Consider the following 17568-nt stretch of genomic DNA (forward strand, 5'->3'; position numbering starts at 1 on the left):
GTCTGTTGAGAAGGATTGGGATCTTCCTGGGAAGGAGTGCTGGGATCTATTAGTGATGTCTGCCATGAGCCCCGGAGAGGAAACCGGGGCGTGGATGCTGACTCCACTGCAGGAAGGGGTCCCAGTCTTCCCCAGCTCGTCTGGGAAATGGGATGAGAGGAAAGTTCAGCTAAAAAAAAGGGACTTCTAAGATGTCTGCAAACCCCAGTGCTTGAGGTGTTCTAACTCCTGGTAGTGTTTTGCGTATTCAGCTGCATTGTGGTTCCTGACCCCAGAGTTTATCTGAAATTTTGGGTATTCATCTGATGCTCCTCAGGTTTGGGACCTTTGGGGGTAGTGAGGTCTCTCCCAGGCTTGCTCCTCGTGCAGTCTGCCTTCCTGGAAGGCTGTTTTGGGGTGGGGAGACCTTTGCAGTATGACTTTTAGAAGTCATACCCCGCTTGGTCGGCTGCCCTGTTTGCTGGCTGTATTTCCACCCCACCTCAAGGTCTGAGCGCCATCTAGTGGTGGGTTCAGGTTCAGTCGACGGTCAGCTTGACACCGTGATCCCTGGCTTAACCAGGTGGCGCAGCGGTAAAGAATCCACCTGCCAATGCTGGGTTTGAGTCCTGTGTTGGAAGATCCCCTGGAGGAGGGAATGGCAACCTACTCCAGTATTCTTGCCTGGAAAGTCCCTTGGACAGAGGCGCCTGGCAGACTAAAGTCAGGCTAGAGTCAGACACGACTAAACTCACTTAACATGCACACACACGTGATCCCCAGGGGATAGCTCATTGTTTTCCCCAGACCCCTGGAGACCTGCTTCCTCTTTGACCCTCTCATGGTACAAGGCTGGGAGCCTGGCCTCACTGGGTTGCAAGCCTGTGCACCCAGGCCTGGTTCTAGTGGGCGGGGTGCCCGCTGTCCTGTCCTCAGGCTGGTCCCAGCCCTGAGGATCTGCCACCTCCCCACTCCACGGCCTGTGTGCAGAGAAGCCCCCTGTAGTTATGCTGTCACACAGCAGATAACTCCAGACAACCCACGCTGGGCTCTGGGGGACAGTGCTGTTCAGAGAGGCTGGCTCTGCCCAGGGAGGGAGTGACTGAAGCTGGAGCTGGTCCCACTGTGCTGGTACCTTGTGACCGCTGGCTGGGGCGGTACATCGTTTCCCTACGTCAAGTGATGTCAGCTTCAGAACATTTGTCCAGAAGAGAACTAGAGCTGACGTGAAGGCTGATCTGGGACCAGAGTCTTGTCCAGCTGGCACATGCAGCCCCAATGTTGGGGGCGGGTCTCACTTCTCGCCCCACCCAGCTTGGGACCACCAGCAGCCTGGAACTTTGGCTGTGAGCTGCTTTCCTGATCTGCAGGGAAGGGCTGGGATTGGCAGGATCAGGTTCACACCTGGGCAGCTCGCTCAAGAACTTCCTGTGATCCCAGCTTCCTGCTGGAGGTGCTGAAGTCATGTCTGTGATCTCCCAGGACAGACGACTTCAACACTTTAAAAATATTTATTTATTTGGCTGTGCCGGTGTTAGTTGTGGCATGTGGCATCTTGGTTCCCTGACCAGGGATCAAGCCTGGGCCTCCTGCATTGGGAGTGCAGAGTCTTATTCACTGGACCACCAGGAAAGTCCCCACCTCAAAAGTTTTGAAGAGCAGCTAGTGATAATAGAATGGCTCCCAAACTGGGTTGTTGTGAGGTTTCCTTATGCACTGCAGGTTCTGCGGTCTTTGCAGGAATATCACAGAAGGAGTGCATCCTGGCAGCTGGAGTGCAATTGTTGTTCCACAGCTGATGGCCAGTCTTCCTATTTTTGGGGTGGTGGATGCTAGGCTGCCTGGTATAAAGTAACTCGTTCTCTGTTTGTGATGAATAAGTGGGGAGGAGCTTTGACCCCATGTGAATATCCTGTTTCTCACTCAACTTTCTTCTCCCGCCCTGCTTCCATCTGTGGGGGTCATGGTTTCTTTTATTCAGTGGGTTATAGTCTGTTACTGGATTTTATTTCAAGCCCAAATCATCATTTTGGCCGGGGGAAAGGCCTTTGTCCTAGATTTTGTGTCCGTTGGCTATGTACCTACCATCCTTTGAACATTTCTTTGCTTTCTGGCATGAAAAGGTGTTTCAGGCCTATCTTGTACCTTCTTTCCCCCATCCTTGGTATGAGCCATTTCTCCATTTCTCCCCTGTTCCTTTAAGTGAGAAAAGCTTTAGGAACCAGGGTGTGGTTCTGAGATGTGCTCACTGCTGTTGAGGTGTTGCTGCACCCAGACTCCCTCAGTGGACAGAGCTAGGGAATTGATGCGCTCATCTGTCTGCCTGCCTGTCTGTTTCTCTATATATATTTGTCTCTCTCTCTCTATCTCTCTTTCTAATCTATCTCTATCTCTATATATCCATTTCTCTGTTGTACTGACCACTGAACTACACCAATCCCTCTGATTTCAACCAATATCTCCGATTTATCCCCTTCCACAGCTATCAAGCGTTTTTCTCTAAATGATCCCCATTTTCCTTAATCTGTGCACTCACTCGATCAGCTTCCCGGTAAATAACCAGTCTCCATCGCCACTGCACCCTGTCCCCCGGAGATATCCTCCTTACCCCACCTAGTGCTCTGCGGACACCCCCGATCAAAAACCTCCAGGAAGGAGCTTTCCTGATGGCTAAAAAAGTAATAAATAGAACTACAAGAAATGTAACTTTATTCACGAATAAGATTGTCTACCTAGAAAATCTAAAATTATCAAACATGGTAAGAATTCTTCAAGATGGTTTGTAATAAGATTAATATACTGAAGTCAATTGCTTTTCTAAATACTAGCAACAAACTGTCCTAAGTTTATTTTAAAAGACACCATAAAAAGTACCGCTTGAATCAGAGTAAAATCTTCAAGGTCCTTAAAGATGAACTGAACAAGAGATGTTCAAGGCCCGTACAGGAAAACTATACCATTTCTTTAAAATCCGTGAATGTAGGCTTGAACTGAGAATGTGCTGGTTTTCTTTTGCTGGGAATCTAATTGAAGAACTGATTGAAAAACTGACATGAAACTTTCATGCAAAAAACATCTAAGTTGCTTCTGTATGTTTCTCCTGGGGCTTCCCAGGTGGCGCTAGTGGTAAAGAACTAGCCTGCCAATGCAGGAAACACGAGACCTGGGTTTGATCCCTGAGTTGGGAAGATCCCCTGGAGGAGGAAATGGCAACCCACTCCAGTATTCTTGCCCGGAGAATCCTGTGGTCAGAGGAGCCTGGCGGGCTACAGTCCACGGGGTCGCAAAGAGTAGGACACGACTGAACGACTAACTCAACAACAGCAACAACAACATTCTTTTGCTTGGAAAACACTCAAGAGAGATAGCCTGCCCACATGAGACAGGGGGTAAAGTGTCCAACAGAGCAAAGTGAGTCCAGCAGAGAGCCGGACACAACATAGATGCCCCCAACAGCATGTGCACACGCCATGGAACATATAGCACTGAACCCGGATGAACTCCAGCCACAAACAACCTCATGACCAAGTCTTAGAAACTCAGTGTTGAGAAGACTCCACGCGGCATCATATTATTTATAAAATTCAAAACTACAGTGAAACACTACAGTATGGGCATGTACACATGGGCAGTAGGATGACTTAAAAGTGAAATGTGAGGGCCCGGGGAGGTTGGCTGCAGGGAGACGGGCAGGGCGAGATGGCCCATCTGGATGACATGGGCGTGTAATTGAACTTAAGTGCAACCTGTCAGATTCCTCTGTCCATGGAATTCTCAGGCAAGAACACTGGAGTGGATGGCCATTCCCTTCTCCAGGGGATCTTCCCAGACCAGAGATCAAACCCACATCTCTTGCATCTCCCGCATTGGCAGGCAGATTCTTTACCATTGAGACAGCTGGGAAGCCCTTTATAATGGACACACATTTACAAATATTCTTTTTTTAAAAAAAAAATTTATCTGTTTGGCCGTGTTGTGTCTTTGCTGCATGCAGGATCTTTTTATTGCAGCACGTGGTCTTGGTTGTTTTGCGGCATGTGGGATCTAATTAATAGTCCCTTGACCAGGGATCCAACCACATCCCCTACATGGCAAGGCGAATTCTTAACCCCTGGACCACCAGGGAAGCCCCTACAAGTATTCTTTTATATATGTGCCACATGTCATGTTAAAATATGATGAAGAAAGAGTGAAAGAGGAGGGCAGTGGAAGACACAGGGTGGAGGAGGCTCCCCCCGGGGATTTTGCTCCCAAGGGAGTAGAGAGAATGGGGTGACATTTGGAGGGCAGTGTGGTCAGCTTTCTTTTTTTTGTATAAAGAAACCTGAGCGCCGAAGAACTGATGGTTTTTTTTGAACTGTGGTGTTGGAGAAGACTCTTGAGAGTCCCTTGGACTGCAAGGAGATCCACCCACTCCATCCTGAAGGAGATCAGTCCTGGGTGTTCATTGGAAGGACTGATGCTGAAGCCAATACTTTGGCTATTTGATGCGGAGAGCTGACTCGTTGTAAAAGACCCTGATGCTGGGAAAGATTAAGGGCAGAGGAGAAGGGGACGACAGAGGATGAGCTGGTTGGATGACATTACCGACTCGATGGACATGAGTTTAAGCAAGCTCTGGGAGTTGGTGATGGACAGGGAAGCCTGGCGTGCTGCAGTCCATGGGGTCGCAAAGAGTCGGACAGGACTGAGCGACTGAACTGCACTGAAGTGGGGTCAGGAGGTCAGTTGTTTATGTGGGGAAATTGTGTGGTCAGTCGGGGAGCACCCCACCCAGGAGTGAGGACGGGAGCGGCAGCTGTCTTGGCTGTGAGTGCGGGACAGACCTGCCCCCTGGACGCGGGCAGAGGGAGGCGGTGAGGGTGTGGGGGCCAGCCAGGTGTTCTGTGCGCCTCGGGGGTCCTGGGCAGCATCAGTGAGTGTCCTCCAGTCCTGCAGGCCCAGGGTCCTCGTGGGAGCCACAGTGGCCACGGGGGTCCTCTCCCGGGCCCCTTCCACAGGCCGCCCCTCAGCCCTGGCAGCTGGAAGGGGCCTGAGCACAGGCCCGACCCGCCGCTGGGACCTCAGAGGCCAGCCCCGGCCGGCGGGCTTGGGGGGCCTGGAACCTCAGGGGCCAGCCCCGGCCGGCGGGCTTGGGGGGCCTGGAACCTCAGAGGCCAGCCCCGGCCGGCGGGCTTGGGCCCTTCATGTGGTCTGCACTGAATCTTGTCTTTCACCAAAACAGCCAGGGTTTGGTTTCCTGCCTCTCTGATAATTGGTGGTTCTTATCAAAACGTCAGACCGATTCCTTGCTTAAAACAAAAAAAAGTGGAAAGGCAGGTACCCGCGCTGCTCTTAAAAACCAAAGAAGGGGGCGTGGGGCGTGTGCCACCCCTCACATCAAAGTGGCCGGCAGAGGCCACGTCACCCAGCTCCTCCTCCCCGCCCCCCAACATGCGGCCGAGCTGTTCTCCTGGGAAGCAGAATCGGAGCCTGCCCGGGCAGCCGGCCCACACCTGCGGGTCCCAGCCTCGGCCCTGCATCCCACAGCAGTTGCCTAATCCCCACCTGGGCCCTGCAACACCTGTCGCCAGGTGAGCCGGACTTGCCAGACACGCCCTCCAACTTTGCTTTTTCATCGCGGTTAACGGGCACGAGGATGTGTGGGGAGACGGGAGCCTTGGATGCCCGCAGCCACGCCGAGCGGCACCCGTTTCTGAAGCCTGGTGCCTGACGAGGACTGGGCATCCGTCAGGGGTCTCGGCCACCGGCTCGGACCTCCTGAGGTCTCAGAATCCCCTGGAGGAGGCCTGGTTACACCAGTCCTGGGCCCGCCCACGTGCCATCTGGGGGCCTGGGAACTGCACTTCTAACAGTTACCGGGTGATGCCGCTGCCAATTCGGGGACCACACGTAGAGAACTCTCCTCCCCCTCTCCAGTTTGCTTTCTTTTAGCAACAGGCACCCAGAGCTGTTGTTGATCAATTTTTATTTTTTTAAATTAGAAAGTTATTTATTTATTTGGCTGCGTCTGGTCTTAGTTGAGGCACACGAGATCTTTATTGCGTCACGCGGGATATTCTGTTGGAGAGCCTGGATCCTCTAGTTGCAGTGCTTGGACTTCAGTAGTTGTGGCGTGTGGGCTTCGTTGCTCTGAGACAGGTGGGACCTTCGTTCCCTGACCAGGGATTGAACCCACGTCCCCTGCATTGCAAGGCAGATTCTCAACTACTGGTTGCTGTTCAGTTCCTCAGTCGTGTCTGAAGCTTTGCCACCCCGTGGACTGCAGCACGCCAGGCTTCCCTGTCCTTCACTGTCTCCTGGAGTCTGCGCAAACTCACGTCCATCGAGTCGGCGATGCCCTCCAACCATCTCATCCTCTGTCGCCCCCTTCCCCTCCTGCCCTCCATCCTTCCCAGCATCAGGGAGGTCTCCTGATTTTTAAAAAGCAACCTTTTGGGAGGGGGCTGTTATAGAGAGAACCTCTTCCTGGGTGGTCAGAATTGCCCAATCCGTCCTCTTTGGGCAGAGGGCTCAGGGAGATTCCAGCTCAACCGGACGTGTGTCCTGGTCGGGAGGGTCCAGGCTGCCCGTCCTTGGCTCAGGCCTGTGTGCAGACTGTGGGCAGCTGGCTGGACTCTGAGGGCCCCGCCCAGTCTCGGGGGGTGCGGTGGGTGGGCAGCATCCCCACTAAGGGCCCCTGGGCGCAAAGTGGGGAGAGATGGGGTCCAGCCTCACGCCCCAGCTCCGCAGTCCTGGGACCCCCTTGCAGGCCTCCCCCTGCCCACAGTGGGGTGCTTCCACTCTCTCCTCCAACCTCAGGGCCTGATGCTCAGGCTGGCTCTGAGCCTCCTGGCAGCCTGTGGGAAAAGGGAAAAGGTTTCTGCCGGAGGAGGCAGTGGGCTTCTTGCTGGTGAGCTGGGTCCCTCACCAGCCTGGGGGCGGGGGAGTGGCATGCTGGGCAGGGCTGGGCTGGGTGGGAGAGCTGCCGGGTACCCACTGACTCCCAGCTTTGGACCAGAACCGTCTCCTGGGAAGCGAGCCCCTACCCGCAGTAGCCTCCCCAGGCTTGGTCTGGTCAGCCGTGCATTTCAGGGCTCGGGTGGGAGCCCGCGCTGTGACGATGTGCAGTCGCCTCCCATCAGGTCTGTGAAGCAGCACGCACAGTAGGTGTCAGCCTCGCGTGTCCCTCAAGGGACCCTCCCAAGAACCAGTAACCGCGATCATCAGGAGCCAGGAGAACCGCCGTTCGGGGGCTTGCTCCCTGCAGACGCTTTTCTGAGCGCTGGCTTGCTTAGTCCTCAGACGCCCTTGGCTGTGGCCCCTCTGCCCCAGGGGGGAACCTGAGGCCCAGAGAGGTTGAGTCACTTGCTGCTGGCCACACAACGGGTGACGGTGTCGCCTCTTCTCCTGGGCTTGTCTCTGTTTCCATCCCCGCATCCGTCAGCGTGCCTGCTAAGTCGCTTCAGTCGTGTCCGACTCTGATCCACCCCGTGGACTGCAGCCCCCAGCTCCTCTGTCTGTGGGATTTTCCTGGCAAGAATACTGGAATGGGCTGCCAGGCCCTCCTCCAGGGGATCTTCCCGACCCAGGGACGGAACGCGCGTCCCTTGTGTCTACCTGCATTGGCAGGCGGGGTCCCTCCGAGCCGCGTGGGAAGCCCACACATCACGGGGAGGATTCAGAGAGCCAGTGCTGCAGCGTCAGACGCGATCTGCAGGGCCGGGAGGGTCAGCACGGCCGCGGCGGCCTCCATGTGTCCCCACAGCAGGCAGGAGGTGGCTCGCAGGTGACAGGGCGAGCTCCGGGGCACAGGCTGGGTTACTCGTGACTTTCTCCTGTCTTGGCCACCATTCAGGGGAGCCTGGGGCAGCCGGAGTCTCAGCCTGGGTGTGCGCCCCCGGCAGCTGCCTGCCGCGACCTTGACCCTGGGCTGCGCTTCGTGGGGCCCTGGTTCCCTCACTAGGAAAGGAGGTGGGCGGGCGGCGGGAGGAAGCCCCTGCGCCAGCTCTGCTGCGGGACTTACCCCGCAGGCGCATGGCTCCACCTCTGAGCTCCTTGGAGGCGGGGCTCACTGTCGCTCTTTGCAGGTGGGGAAACTGAGGCAGAGTGCATGCCCACTCACTGGGGGCAAGGCAGAGCGTGGGCCCAGGGCTGGCCTGGAGCCCAGGTCCCCTCAGTCCTCTGTCCTCATAGCTGTGGCCACGGTTTCCCCAGCTGTTGGCTCCCGGGTTTCTAGCCCTTGGCTCAAGCGTAGAGACTGTGGGTCTTGGTGGATGCCTGACTTCTCTCGTGTCCTCGGCTGTCGATGGGCGGCTTGGTGAGCACCCTGTCACCCTGAGCTCGGGGGCGGCCGAGGCAGGGAGGGGCTCGGGTGTGCCCCGCCCGGAAGGGCTGAACCTTCCATCCGGAGTCCCCCTGGCCCAGTGCTGGGCATCTGGTCTTACCTGGGGCATCACCTGTACTTGGATGCTTCCTCGCCTCCCCTCCACCCCCTGGGGGTGGGTCACCTCCACTCCCAGGCTCCTGGGATGGGTCACCCAGGCCTGCGGACAACTGAGCCTCTCCAAGATGTCACGGGCCCCCCGTTTAGAAGGGATGGAAGGTAAGACTCTGGCTCTGAGGGTCAGGCTCCGAAGTCCTCCTGGGTGTCCCACCATTCAAGGCGGGGGGCACGGAGGACCTTGTGTGTGAGGGCAGGATGGCACGGGCTGGCGTGCCCTCCTTTCTCCTGCCCCATGGCATCACAGAGAGGGAGGGGGACACTGGGGTGCGCCCAGCACCGGGGCCTGAGCCCCGCGGGCGGCAACTGGAGCTCTGCTGTGTTTTGCTGCTGTCTCCCTCCCCGGCTCTTCCTTCCTGATTCGTGGATGGAGGCCAGACCCCGAAGGAGAACCAGGGCAGGGGGCGTCAAGGTGAAGGGCACGGTTTCCCGGGGGTGACGGTGGCACCAGCCCGGTGCTGACGTCCTGGGGGCTCAGCTGCGTCCCTCCTCCCTGCCCGCCGCCTCCTATGACAGGCGCCCTCCCTGCCTGTCCTCCGATAAGATGCTCGCTGCCGGAGACTCTTGTCTTCCCAGGGGTGCCTTTGGACAGGTCTTCAAGCACTTTCACCCCAGGGTCCCCGCGCCTTCCCCCATCCCCCACACCTGGCCCCGGAAAGCCTCAGGTGTTCCCACCTCCCCCACCGACCCCACTGGAGTCTGCGGTCACCGCCAGACTGCCTTGGCCTCAGCGCACGGCCCTCAGTCATGGGGTGCAGCCCTCCAGTGGCCCCGAGCCCCGGGACAGGAAGTGGTGTTGGCAAATGGGGGGAGGGTGCGAATCCCACCTCTCCCCCCGCCGGGCACTTTCTAGTCTCAGGTGGACAAGGGGGCGTAAGAACCCGGGAGCTGGCTCATCCGGCACCTTTGTCGATTCTGTGTCCAGAGTGCTGTGGCCGTGGGAGCCCCAGCTCTCGGGTGCAGGTGGAAGCGGCATTTGTGGCGTCCACTGCAGATGTGTCTGCAGAGATGCAAACTGGGAAATTCTTGGGCCGGTGAGGCTGTCCTTGGGCTGTTCAAACACAGGGCTGAACGCCTACCTTTCCCCGCTAATTCTGCCCCGGCTGTGGGAATGTAGGTGCAAACTGCTTCAAAATGAACCAGAAAGTTCTAGGTTTGATAGAGGGTTCCGGTCTGTAGCGCTTGTGGTGCCAGGGCCCTTGGGCGCCTGCTGAACCCATAGCCTAGACAACAGGGGGGCGCCCCTGGTGGCCCAGTGGTTAAGACTCCACTCTCCAACACAAGGGGCACTAATCAGATCCCTGACTAACTAAGATCCCACATGCTGCACGCGCAGTCTTCAACATGTCTCAGGGGATGGTCCTGGGTGACACCCAGTGCAACCCCCAGCGAGACTTTTTAAAAAAAAGATTTATTTATTTTATTTGACTGAGCCGGGTCTTGGTTGCATTGTGTGGGGCCTTCTATCTGTGTTTCGGCCTGCAGGATCTTTAATTGTGTCTTGTGAACTCTTAGTTGCGGCATGTGGGACCTAGTTCCCTGACCAGGGATCAAACCTGGGCCCCCTGCGTTGGGAGCTCGGAGTCTTAGCCAGCTGGCAGAGGACACACAGGGTGGGTGACTTTCGGGGCTTCCAGGTACTGGGAGCCCCCTGAACAGCCTGCCCTGGGCCCAGGGACGCAGGCCCCCGGGTCAGGCACGCTGTTGCATGGTGTGGGTGAGCGTTCCAGCCACCCGTGGGTGACCAGCCATCCTCTGTGATCCCTGAAGCCACGGGGGGCTGGGCGGCCTCCCAGGGGGTCCGCTGATCGAGGGGGAGGTTTGCCCATCCACAGTAAAGCCCAGGAGACGGCCTGGACTGGAGGTCACACAGGCTGTGGCTGGACTCCAGCCCCGCAGGACCCTGCTCTGTGACCAGGCCCCTTCCCTGCTCTGGTCTCAGCTGCCTGGTGTGTGAGGTGGACCTGGAATGGGCTCCTTGTCCATCCACCGGAAGGTGGCTGAGCTAGCTCAGGTGCCAGGAAATGCAGGTTTCTCCTGCCGCCCCTGCCGGCGGGGAGCTGGGGGCCCCACGGGTGATTTGCATACAGGTGAGGCCCTGGGTGCTCGGGGCAGGGCCAGGTAGGACACACCTGGAGAGGTGGCAGTACCAGAGCTGGCCAGCAGAGGGAAGCAGAGCCCCAGCAACAGGGGTCCCTGGAGGCCAGGCCTGGACCACCCCCCAGACCCCAGCCCAACTCCAGCCCCAGGCCCGGCTTAGCCCACAGCAGGTTCCCTGGTAAGGACCTCCCCCGCCCCATCCCCCCGCCTTCTCCACAAAGGGTCTCCTCTCGCAGCCTTCCTGGCCCCAAGGCCTGTGCTGGGGTGGACGCTGCCTCCATTAGGGCTCACATCACTATTTTAACTCGTCTGAGGACCAGTGTGGTGGCAGGGATGTGTCGGGGCCAGTGCTGGGCACACAGGAAGCAACTGCTGAATTGCAGGCCGGGGGGCCTTGGCCTGAAAGTGGGGAGATGTGTGACCATCCTCAGGGGGCCGGGACATAGCCCAGGCCACTCTGGCTGCAGGGACTCCTCTGGGTGTGTCTGGAGTGACCCTGGTTCCAGCCCCACCTGCCAGCCCCTGTGGAGACACCTGGAACCCCGCTTCCCTGGTGGGGGAACGAGAGGGGGCACCTCTGTCGCCTGCAGCGAGAGTCTGGGTGCTGGGGCGGGGACAGCGTGGGTCCCTCTGTCACGGCTGGGAAGACCTTGTGCTTCTAGGGATGCTCGATTCACGCAGCCCCATTTCCCCAGGAACCTGGGCCTCAGGTGGGCTCTGCCGTGACCCCTGGCCTTGGGTGTGACCCCTCCCCCCGGAGCCTTGAGTGTATCTTGGGGCCTTTGCACACGCCATCGCGTCCCACCCGTCCCTGACTCTGACTCTCTGTGGCATTCCTCACCCTCTGGCATATCTTTGGGGAGTGTCTGTCTGTTGCTTGCCTTCCTTACTGGAATGTAAACTCTGTGAGGGCAAGGATGTTATCGTATCCACGGCTGAGTCCCCAGAACTCTACTCGGCGCAGAGCGGGAACTCCGTAAGTCAGCCTCTGTTGACGGAATGGACAGAGAATGAATGAATGGACGCCTGACCCTGTGCCCCGCGCCTGGGGCTGCCCAGTCCAGCCCCCGAGCTGGGGTGGGGGGTGGGCGGTGAGGTGGGCTGGGAGCACGAAGCCCCCTCTTTGCACCGCTTGTTCTTCCCGGTGCCCCTCTGTTGGGTGGGTGGGGCGGCCACCCAGACCAGGCAGGGTCAAGCAGGGTCGGGGGGCCAGGAGGGGACAGGTCCCTGGTTGTACCAGAGCTGCGTGTCCGGTGCTTGGCCTGGGCTCTGCTCATCTTCCTGCCGGAGAGGCTAGCTGTCCCCTGGGTCCCGTCACACCTGGTTGCCAGAGGGATTCAAGTCTGACTACTCCAGGTCCAGAGGTGCAACCCAGAGACCTCGGTCGGGGGAGGGCTGAGCGTCTCTGGCTCAACTCTTGTTCCTGCCCCTGGAGCGGGGGAGGGGGCTCTGAGGGGCGGGGGCCTGGCTCAGCGGTGCCAGAAGGCACCCAGGGTGCAGCCAGGACAGCAGGCCACGAGGAAGCGAGGGGACCATCCCTCCTCTTCTCCGTACAGCGCCTGCCCTCCAGTCTGGGCGAGGTTCTGGCTCCAGGGACACGGACAAGGGGGCCAGTGACAGGGTCCAAGCTCATGTCCTTGGAGAAACTGTGAAATAAGCCTCTGGGGACTGGACCTGCAGCAAGGCAGACCAGTGCTTCCTGGGGGCGTCTCCCATGTGCTTGTGTTCTCATTTCTGTCTTATAGAGGAAAAAACAGGGGCTGAGAACATTCCAGAACTACCCCTCTCCACCTCCAGCATTAACACCCCCAGCTCCTGTGTGTGCCTGGCCGGCTGCTTCCAGAAACCAAAGTGTTGGCCACTTACTTCGGGGATTGTCCAGGGTTAAAGGTGACCCCAGTGAGACTGATTTCGGCTCAGGACGAGGCAGACATTGTCACCGTCAGAGATGTTTGAGGGCGCCGTGAGGCTGGACTTGGGGAAAACGGGCCTATTCCCGTCCAGGCTCAGGGGCTGGCAGCGGGTACGGGACTGGCCGATGCTGGGGCGCCGGGGAAGATTCCAGAGGGCAGGGCGTCCCCGTTCTGGGAGCAGGCTCACTCATTAGAGGCCTCTGGCAGTGCTTTGAGACGCGAGGAATGTGTTTGGGGGCGCTTGGGCCTGGATGGTCTTGCTTTCCACCGGGCACATAGTTCTCCTCGTTATCTGAAGGGCAGAGACCGCGGGACTATGGCCGCGAAGCTTCGCAGGACCGGAGATTTGCCCCGGCCTGTTGGGGGACCGCAGCCGGGGTGGGGGTGGCCCCAGGCTGGACCCCGAGGAGGGCGGGAGGCTGGCGCAGGCTGGAGAAGGGCCCCTTCGGGCCTCTGGTGGGAGGAGCGGGGTCCCTGGCTGCATCCTGGGTGCCTTCTGGGCACCGCTGAGCCAGGCCTCCGCCCCGCAGAGGGCCCTCTCTCGCTCCAGGGGCAGGAGCAAGAGTTGAGCCAGACCCTCCCCAAGGGCCTCTGGACCGCCTGTGTGACTCGGCACCTCCGGGCTCAGAGTAGTCAGACTCACGTCCTTCTGCCAACCAGGTGAGACTGGGCCCAGGGGGCAGCAAGCCTCTCGGTTAAGAGGATGAGCAGACCCCAGACCTGAGGACCGGACATGCAGTCCTGGCCGATGACCAGGGCCCTTCCCCTACTGACCCCGCCCAACCCTGATCCTGGCTGGGCTGGGTGGTCACACCCCCCAGCCAACAGTGGGGACCTGGGACCCAGGCTCCTCAGTGCAGAGTTCTGACACCTGCTCCTCTTTTTCCAGAACAAACCCCACTCACGTCCCCCATCAAGGGTCACGTGCAGGGTGGGAGCTGCCTGGCCCCTCTGCCTGGAACACAGGGTGCTGGGGTGCTGGGGGGGGCGGACTGTAATAGAGAGCCACAAGAGGGTGGCTTCAAACGACAGAGGTTTATCCCCCCACAGCCTGGAGGCCAAAGTCCTAGATCAAGGCCACGCTCCCTCTGGATGTTCGGGGGGAGGGTCCTTCCTGCCTCGTCCAGCTTCTGCCCTAGCCATCCCCTGCAATCCTTGGCTCTTAGCCGCATCCCTCTAAACTCTGCCTCATCTTCACGTGGCCGTCCATCTGTCTGTGTCCTCTTTTCTTGTAAGGATGCTAGTCATCGGCTTCAGACTTACCTGACCCAGGGTGACCTCATCTTATCTCTGTTTTCAGATACGGTCATATTCTGAGAGTCGGGGGGACATGAATGAAACCTGCAGAGCTTCTGGTGGCCACGTGTTGGTCACGAGTGGACACAACCTGGGGGCCTGCAGGAATCAGGGATGGAGTTCGGTGCCTGAAGTGGGTTCCAGCGCCGGCCTTGCCTTTATGTCTGCTGTCTTCCTCCTCCATCGATGTCGGGCTTGACCCTCTGAAGGAAACAGAGAAGACGGAGAAGAAATCGTGTCAAACCAGGAACGGCATCCTCGAGAATGGCTGAGGGGTCCAGTCCTGCCACTGGTGGCCACGCAAACCCCCTGTCTTATCTGCATGATGGGATAACAGCCGTGCCCTCTTGGCCAGCCCGCAGGGACGACAGAGCAGAGACCAGTGGGAGGACCCCCGTCACCAGTACCTGCGCTCGTCCCCTCGGCCCCCCTGAATGCCTTGGTCCAACATGGGTTTTATCGGCATCACGAATGGTGAGTGCCAACAGCTCGAACCTGGGTGACTGTGGTAACGCTCAGCACCTCTGGAGTTGGACTGTCCTGGATGGGTGGCACGGGAAATGAGGGAAGGGGGAAAGGCAGGGTTTCTGGCATCAGCAACATTGCAGAGTCTTTCCTTGGACGTTGGACTGCGGGAACGCTGGGCCACGTGGCGTCCATGCCCTCCGAGTAACCAGCAGAAGGCGAACGTGGGCCCTGAGACTGCCAGGCTGCCCCCACTGCACGAGGAGATGCAGGCATCTGTTTGCACCCAGCCTCCTTGTTCAGAAATGGGGCCCCGTGAAGCGGAGCTCACTTTGTGTCGGGTTCCTGGGACCCCTTCGCGTTCACATGACTGTCTTTCCTTCTGGTGAAGATGCCTCGTCAGCTGGCAGGGCCTCCCTTCTCGCTGGCGTCCCAGCCCCTCACTCTGGGGCTCTGTGTCAAATAGCTAATGATCCCAATGGAGCAGTTCTAGGGGAGCTCTTGTTTGCAGGAACCCCCTCCGTGGGTCTTGTGTGATGGGGGTTTCGTGGGATCCCCATGTGGTCACCGGGTCAGACATCCCTGGCCTCACCCAGCCCCTGGTGCCCTGCGGCGTGCTTACCTGGTCTAGAGAAATGGGGACGCATAAGAGGGGGACTTTTGATCTCAAGAAGGCTGGTGTTCTTGCCAAGAGCCCCCGACGGCCCCGCCTGGCTCAGGCCCAAGCCAGCCTCTCAGAGGGCAGTCCCTTCCAGAGACATTTGGGAAACACCTTTGACAAATGGCTTCGTGCAGGGGCTGGGAGGGCCGACCCCGCCCCAGGGCTCCTCCTTGGCTCCCCGCCTTGGGTCCCAGGACACAGGACCATCTGGCGGGTTCGGATGTGCGCCAGGCCCCACATTCCTGCGTGGCGACCCTGAGACCCCCTGCCTGCAGCCCCTGCCCAGCCCTGCCAGCCCGAGCCCTCAGGGGCTTCACGGCCCTTGGGATGGGAGGGGCTGGGCTTCCCCAGGGTTAAATTTGGAAACACGCTCGAGTGAAAAAAACCGAAAGAAAGGCCCCGCCACCTGCTCTGGGGGCCGTGAGGCTCCACCCAGTGGCTTGTGGGCTCTGGGCGTCCGAGCTGCGGACAGGGCCTTAATTTACTTGCGTCCCGTTCAGCCCAGTGGACAGTCGTCGCCAAGGCCATCGTGACCATTTCCTTATGACTGGCTTTAAGGAAGCGTTTGCACAGGAGCGCTTTCCCACAGCCCAGGACAATGTGGTGGCCTTGCCAAGGATCACTTCTGCCATCCTCGGCTTTCCTGTGGCTGGAGGTGGGCCTGGAGCCTGGCCAGGCCCGCGCTGCCAAGCCGCCTCCATTGATCATGATCAGGATGCGTTTGATTAATATCTGACGTGGAGAAAGAGGGGCCAACGCCTGGCTGGCACTCAGAGGCCCCCACTCTGCGGGCAGGGCCCGGGGGCCGCCGGCTGGCGGGCGGCGGGAATGACCGCTCCCGTGTGACCCGGCCGCCCGACCCTGCTCCCAGGCCTTTGAAGCATTTCCAGGCCCGGCTTGGAACGCCCTGTGCGGAGCTGTGCATTTCCAGTCCATCCGGATCCACGAAGCCAAAGCGACCTGGCCAATCCCCCGGGGCCTGCTGGCCCGGCCGCCCGGGGAGGCTTCTGTGGGAAGCCGCCTCCGGGCGATTCTCGGAGCCTTCTCCGGCCTCCCGCCCTACCCCCGCCAGGAGACTCAGGCCTCCTTCTCACTGCTGTCCAGCCTGGGGCTGCCCAGAGGCCAGCTCCCGGGCCAGCCCTTGCCCACAAACGATCCGGAAGGCGACAGAGGCAGCGTCTGGCCACGGGGAGCCTGGCCTCAGAAAGGCAGGGGGGACAGGGGCCCACGGTGACAGGGCTTTCAAGGATCACAGCCTCCGGGCAGCAGCAGGACCAGGACCCTATGGACGGTTCAAAGGGAAAGTTCAGGGGGAGAGGGGCAGGCTGGGGCTGGCCAGGGTCCCCGGGACGCCTGGAGGCTCACGCGCAGAGCACGAGCTCTCTGTTCCATGAGCCGGTGGGTGACGCCTTGAGCAAGTGGGTTTCTAGACAAGTCGAGCCCCACGTGTCCTTGGAATCAGAGGACTTGAAGCAGGAATGGCCTTCGGGGGCCTCTGTCGTGGACCCCTGCAGTTCGGGAAGCCGAGACCCAGTGAAGGAGAGAGTACCCCAGGCCACGCTGCTCAGGAAGACCCTGCCCCATCTGGCCAGAGCTCATTCGGGGAGGGTCCTCGGGCCCCCCCACGGCATGTGGCCCAGGGCCTGGGACACTGTGTTTGTGCTGGGACTGCAAGGAAGGCTCTGCCATCGACACTGCAAGTGTGCGCTGGGCCTGGGGTTTGCTCAGCCCCACGTCAGCACCACGGAGACATTACTTTGCTGACAAAGGTCCGTCTATTCAAAGCCATGGTTTTTCCAGGAGTCATGTATGGATGTGACTGTTGGACTATGAAGAAGGCTGAACATCGAAGAATTGATACTTCGAACTGTGGTGTTGAAGACTCTTGAGAGTCCCTTGGACAGCAAGGAGATCCAACCAGTCCATCCTAAAGGAAATCAGTCCTGAATATTCATTGGAAGGACTGGTGCTGAAGCTGAAGCTCCAATACTCTGGCCACCTGATGCGAAGAACTGACTCATTTGAAAAGACTCTGATGCTGGGAAAGATTGAGGGCAGGAGGAGGAGGGGACGACAGAGGATGAGATGGTTCGCTAGCATCACCGACTCGATGGACATGAATTTGAGCAAATCCTGGGAGATAGGGGAGGACTGGGAAGCCTGGCATGCTGCAGTCCACGGGGTCACAAAGAGTCAGACGTGATTGTGTGATGGAACAACGATGCGTCAGCACCGCGCCCGTCTGGGATCTGTGGTGAACGCGTCCGGCGTGGCCCCTGCCCGGATGCTCCTCTGGGCAACTTGGCCTCCTTTACCTCAGGCCGCATCCATGGGGTGGGCCTCCTGTGGCCCCCACTTCTCAGCGCTGTGGGTGGGCCCCGCCTGGTGATGTCTGCCCCCACCACCACCCATGTACCTGTGAATGTGACACTATTTGGGTCTATAATGGGTCTCTGCAGAGGTAACCAAGTCAGCAAGCGTCCTTATAAGAGACAGAAGAGGAGAGAGTAAAGGGGGAGGCGGCCCTGCGAAGACGCGGCCGAAGCTGGACGGACCAGGCCACAGCCCAGGGGGGCCTGGAGCCCCCAGAAGCTGGGAGAGGCAGGAAGGATGCCTCTCCGGAGCCTTTGGAGGGACCCAGCCCCGTCTACACCTTGATCTCAGGCTCTGGC

This window comes from Muntiacus reevesi, chromosome 5, assembly GCF_963930625.1.
Source record: "Muntiacus reevesi chromosome 5, mMunRee1.1, whole genome shotgun sequence".
Classification (NCBI taxonomy): Eukaryota; Metazoa; Chordata; class Mammalia; order Artiodactyla; family Cervidae; genus Muntiacus; species Muntiacus reevesi.